Source organism: Pipistrellus hanaki (genome assembly GCF_964339955.1).
Source record: "Pipistrellus hanaki genome assembly, chromosome: 3".
NCBI classification, from domain to species: domain Eukaryota; kingdom Metazoa; phylum Chordata; class Mammalia; order Chiroptera; family Vespertilionidae; genus Pipistrellus; species Pipistrellus hanaki.
In genome coordinates this window covers 53,882,121-53,888,729 of record NC_140505.1, presented here as the reverse complement: position 1 = coordinate 53,888,729, position 6,609 = coordinate 53,882,121, and positions in this window count along the sequence as shown.

Genomic DNA, 6,609 nt, shown 5'->3' with positions numbered 1-6,609 from the left:
ATTCTCTCATTAAGGTTCAAGTTGTACATAATAATTTTATATGAGATGGGTCAATAAATACATATCTCATACCTAAATACCTGCCATGCAGACTGTGTTGGCAACTGTAGTTACAAAATGAATAAGGTATTGACTCTTCCTTTGTCTAATGCTTAATTAGTTGGTAAGTGAGGTAAACAGATGATTATAATGTAATTTTGTTTTCCTAAAATATACCTTAGGAGAAAGAGACACATATAGGGTAAATATGTTGAAATAAGGTCTTTATTTAAAAGTTGGTTTCTGGAATATGTTCTAGCATAATGAACAGCTTTTTCCCTTCCTGGACACTACTTACATCCTCATCTACCACATACCATTGTGAAAATTACCAGTCAGAACAATGAGCCGGTAAAGGCCTAACTCACTGTATTCTCTCTGGTTGTTTTAACCATGGCTCACCTCATTTCTTTTTCATGTTATTAAGAATATTTCATCATTTCCCCATAAGTTCAGGGTTAGAAAGCATTGCTTAATTGCTGATGGTGTTAATTCAGGCCAAATTACTTCAATTCAGTAGTAGAGTATCTTCTGACTCTGATCAATTCAGTTCAAGTCAACTCCCAAAATGATTAGGGTTAGCTGGCCTTCAGATCTCTGTAAGTTTTTTTTTTTTCTTCTTTCATGATCACAATGGAAAAATCAGCTAAAACTATCATATAAATGAATTTTCTTTATGGTGTGCATATGTTTAATTTAAGCTACCACTGACCTTGTCCTTTTTTTTTTTTTTTTACAATGTTCAGTTTGTGTGAAAGTTTATTTATTAACACAATGCTCTGGAAATTCTTTTTATAACCCTACTTTAAAAAAAAGTATATATATGTATCTATCTAAACCTTCAAATATATCTAAATATATTCAAATCTAAACATTCAAATATAGTCATATATCTATAATAATAAAAGCATAATATGCAAATGGACAGAATAGCTGAACAGTGGAATGACCGTCTGGATGACCTTCCAGACGACCTTTTGGATGAAGCCAGGTCTGTGAGAGCTGCTGAGGCAGCCCAGGCTGCAAAGACCTACTCTTGAACGAATTTCATGCATCGGGCCTCTAGTGAAGATACATATAGCTCAGTCTCCAAACAGAGTACATTATGGTCAACATAATTTAAAAATATTATTTATTCACTGGTTTCCTAATAATTATTTATCTCTGCAAACTCCCAACAGCTGAATTTCTTTGTTCCCCACCTTTATCCCATTTTCAAAATCTAATTCTTTAAGCCGTGGACACTTCCAGTGTCTTTTTAAAAAAAATGTTTTATTGACTTTTTTATAGAGGAAAGGAGAGGGATAGAGAGCTAGAAACATTGATCAGCTGCCTCTTGCACAACCCCTACTGGGGATGTGCCTGCAACCAATGTACATTGACCGGAATTGAACCTGGGACCTTTCAGTCCTCAGACTGACACTCTATCCACTGAGCCAAACCGGTTTTGGCCTTCCAGTGTCTTAATGTGGTTATTGATAATTTAGTATTAAACAAATGCTAATATAATAATTTTTTAAATTTCAAACTCTGTTAAATATGTATAATCCAATTCACCTTAACAAATGTTTTTCTATTGTTTTCTTTTCCATAGGCAAACTACTATAAATATGGGGTTTTTAAATGCAGTTTAAATTACTGAACCTCTGTGTCTTCATCTGTAAAAATGTTGCGGAGAAAGACACAATAAGAAGATGTAGGAAATATCAGTTCCCTTTTTCCACTGCAGAATTTTAAATTCTGTGCCTGCAAATTTTTGACTTGTAAGTGACAAGTTTAAAATATCACAATTGAGATGACTCTTAGGAAGAATAAGGCATTTATTTGAAGGTGTCATCAGAAGTTTACAATTATAAATTCATGCTCCTTTCCTGGTTTCTGGCAACCTGGATAGGAAGGCGTATTAGGATATGATTGCTGTCAGCAAAATGCTGAATAGTGGAGATTACAGAATGGGGGAGGGAGTTCTGGGTATGGTCCTTAGTTTCTTGACTAGCCAAGGCCCAGTTAGGTTGCCAACTTCTGCCTCCTTCTCTTTGACTGCCCAGAATAACTATGAAAAACAATGTCTTTTTGCTATGAAAAAATTCACACAAACCTGCTGACTGAGATTTTCTTTCCTATTGCATTCTGCAATATTTACCCTCTTTTCTTACCACTTTCACATTCTCAGGTAGGAAGGATGAGGCATTGACAAGTGACTACCATGACACATTTTAATCTACTTTAAGCTGTTATTTCAAGATTATTTTATTCACCTGCCATTCACTATCTCATCTAAATTTCAATTTGTTTCCATGCTGTTAGTGTATCTTTTTTTGGGGGGAAAGCATTTATAAAGGATCTTTTAAAATATGTAGCATTTGAAGATCCGTTTTAATTGAAGAACTTTTAGGTTGTTTTCTTGACTTTTTCACCTTCCCCTTGCAGACAATGAGTGGCCAGGAAAGAAGACAAGAGCAAAAGAATAAACTTAAGAAAAGAAAAAAAAATTCTGGACCAGAATCCAATTGGAAGTCATCTATTATATTTAGTTATCATGTCTCTTTAGTCTTCTTCCATTTGGAATAATTTCCTAGTCTTTCTTTCATTACCTTAGCATTTTAAATAAATGCAGGCCAGATATTTTGTAGAATTTACCTGAAATTATGTGTTTCTGATGTCTCCTCAAGGTTAATTTAGTCATGCAGTTGGGCGCAGGGGTAATACAAAAAGGTTCAACATTGTTGTTCTCAGTGCATCATATTAGGAGGCACATGATGCCAATTTGTCCCACAACTGATAATGTTGCTTTAATCACTTGTTGAAGGTGATGTCTGTCAGGCATTCTCACTGTAAAGTAATTGTTTTCCTTTGTGTAATTTTAAATACCTTATAGAGAGTACATGAAGTCTATGTAAATGTCCTGCTTGTCATTAGACTTTTACTCACTGGTTTTAGTATCCAGACTGGTACAGTTGAGTAAGGATGATTAGGTAATACTATTGTAATTGTAATTTCCCGTTTTTAATCAGTATCCAGTGTGTATGTCAGATAATGTCTGACATAAGAAATGATCAATGAAATATTTAGAATGAAATGAACAGATATATAATTACTAATTGTATGGAAACTTTGAAGGAGGCAAACAGATTGCAGTAATGGCAGATAATGAGAAATCTACTTAGAAAAGGTGGTCAGGGAATGTGTCGCTAAAAAGGTGATGTATAAGCCAAATTCAGTATGGCACTGTGTAATTTAGCCAAGTAAAGTGTGGAGGTCTAAGCTTTTGAGGAGATTAGATAGATTGAGCTCACTAGCACCTGATATTTGATAGGCTGAGGGACACTTTCTAGAACTTAGGACCTACATTATACCAAGAAAAGAGTTTGGCAATTTGAATTTAATATAAAATATATTCTTCTTGAACTAATAGGAAATTAAGTTAAATAGACAAATTTAATGTATCATTTAAAAATAAAATTATATGCTGTTGTATAATTTTTCTCCTAGCCTTTTAAAATGTAGATTTATTGAAGTCAAATAGTTTAGACGTTAGATTTAAAGTGTACTCAGGGACCACCAGCATTAGTATCATCTAGAAGCTTGTTAGAAATATTATATAAATTCTCAGGTTCCCATATACAGAATCACAGTCTTAACATAATAACCCAGGGGAACTGAGTGGACATTCAAGTTTGAGAGGTACTGGCTTATATCGCCTAGTGTGGGGTTTCCTCAGAGTACGAGAGTTGAGCTGGTGTGCCACATAGTACGTTAGATTGATTCCATACAGGCTACTCTACCTGGAGCGGGTTGCTTAAGTTCTCTCTGTTAGATTTTGTATCTGGAAAATAGGGTTACTGATATTTGGAGAGTACCTACCTCATAATATTACTGTAAAGATTAAGTTAGATAATATGGAAAGTAATGGCTGCCACACAGACAATTCTGAAATAATGACTATTATTGCTGTTATCATAGATCTATGGCTTTCAGGCTGGAAAATAAAAGGAGAAGAAGCAGTGGGTCTAGTGGTTAAATAGATTTTCTGTATGGGTGTTGAATTCACCTTTTAAAAAATATTTTTATTGATTTCAGAGAGGAAGGGAGAGGGAGAGAGAGAGATAGAAACATCAATGATGAGAGAGAATCATTGATAGGCTACTTCCTGCACGTCCCCTCCTGGGGACTGAGCCTGCAACCCAGGCATGTGCCCTTGAGTGGAATAGAAGCTGGGACCCTTCAGTCCACAGGCCAACGCTCTATCCACTGAGTCAAACCAGCTAGGGCTGAGTTCACCTTTTATGGTGAAAGCAGTTTTGGAGGGGAGGAAAACAGAAATCCCAGAACTAATACAGGAAGTGTAGTAGTACAAGAGGATAATAAACAAGAGCATGATGAAGGAGAAAGAGGAACACTCAGATTGTGTAAATTGAGAAGAGTAGCAGTGAAACATGAAAAATCAAAGAAGAAATGGCTGGATGTAACATTTGAAGAGCTATGAGATTCTACTTTCCACTTCAGAGGCTTGAGGAATGTGGGTCCTTGTTCTGGCTTTTACTAATGGAGTGACATTACACAGATCATTAAGGTTCACTGACATTCCCGGTGGGTGATATGGCTAATAGCATCTATTTCCCTGGTGTGCTGGGTTTCTACAGTGCTGTTAATCCAGGCATAATGTTCGTTGTGAGATAGGTAATTGTGTTTCCTTTTCTGCCTCTTCACTAGATCACAGGTCTTGAAAGACAGGATCTGTATCACACTACTTCCCAAACATATAGGACTCAAGTTACTTAACAAACTAAGCCTCTAAACTATACGCTAATATAGAATATTGAAAAAGGTAGAAATCTAATTCATTATATGAAATAATTAACATGATAAAGACAGCAGGTAAAAATAACTGATTAAACCAGTTTCATGCAAATACTATTTTACCTGCCACATTTGAAAAAATCATTCACCTCTAAAGGTTTATCTCAAATGCAATGATAGTTTTATATCAGAAAATTATTAATTTATCACTTCAATATACCCATTATAAACAAAGATGTTTAAATAAGGAATATACCTATTAGAAATGAAGATACAAATTATTATTTCAATCAACATGATTATATATAACTGGAAATTCCAAGATAATGAACTAAACTCTTAGCAATAATAAAGGGGTTTGAGATAACAGCAGGACAGTTAACTATAAGAAATCTCAATATCTACACTATTTAGAAGTAACATCAAGTTAAAAGATAAAATGGTAAATGTTTCTGTGTCAATAGTAATAAAAAATAAATAAAATATAACTTAAAATAACCCTTTTAAGAAATGTGCAGGAGCCATTAAGGGTGAAGACACAGGAGGAAAAGCAGAAGTGAGGATGGAGGCAGAGACTGGAGTATGCACTGACAAGAGAAGGAATTCCAGGAGCAGGAGCAGGAGCAGGAGCAGGAGCAGGAGAGAGGCATAGAGCTGATTCTTCTCCAGAGCCTCTAGAAGGAACCCATCCTGCCAACACCATGATTCAGACTTCTGGCCTTTAGAACTGTGAGGGGATGCATTTCTGTCAGTTCAAGCCAGAAAAGAGTTTGTAGTGATCTGTGATGGCAGCTTTAGGAAACGAATGCAGTGCCATTGCATTGTTTTGCTCCAGGGGAAAAGGCCACATTTGGTTCCTTCCTCTTTATCCTTAGCTCAGTTACATCCTGTCATCTTTCAGAAATCAACTTTATTGTTATTTCCTCTGGGAAGCCTACCCTCCTCCCCAGATCTTTACCACTTCCTACTGTGTGCTTCCAAGATATCCTCTAGATCCCCTGTTATAAATTCACATATCTTAGTGTGATTATACATTTTGAGGACTCCGTTGTTAAGCTCTGACAGGGTGTGTGCCATTCATTTACTTCTGTATCCCATAGAACCTAGAAAAGTCCTCATTACATAGGCATCTAACAAATATTTGTTGCTTCACATAAGAGAGGTGATAGCATTTGAAAAAAAAAGAAAAAAAAAAAAAGAGCAGAATTCCACTAGAAGAAAAATGAGCCAAAGACAGGCAGGAACAAATGCTTATGGTCCATTCGGGGAAATGAGCTTTGTTTAGAATAAACTTTATAGAGAGTCAATGAGAAAAGACAAGGGTAAACATGTTTGTTTGGGTCAGAGTATAAAAGGTTGGGTTTGCCACACTAAAGCAATAGTGCTTTATCGTTTAGCCAGGATTTACAAACTTGAATTTCATAGATAATATTAAAAAGTGAAGCATACAAAGTATTTTATGCTTAATTTTAATTTTATTCCAAGAATAAATAGTCCAAATACTATAATGAACAACACTGACTTGGATGACAGAAGAAAGAAGTAGAAAGTGTGGCAACACAGAAATATATGCTCTTGCCCTGGCCAGTGTGGCTCAGTTGGTTGGGCATCATCCCATGCCCTGAAAGGTTTCCATTTTGATTCCCAGTCAGGGCACATGCCTGGGTTTTGAGTTCTACCCCCATTAGAAGGCATGCGGGAGACAGTCTATGGATGTTTCTCATATTGATGTTTCTCCTCACATACACACACTCTCTCTACCTCTCCCTC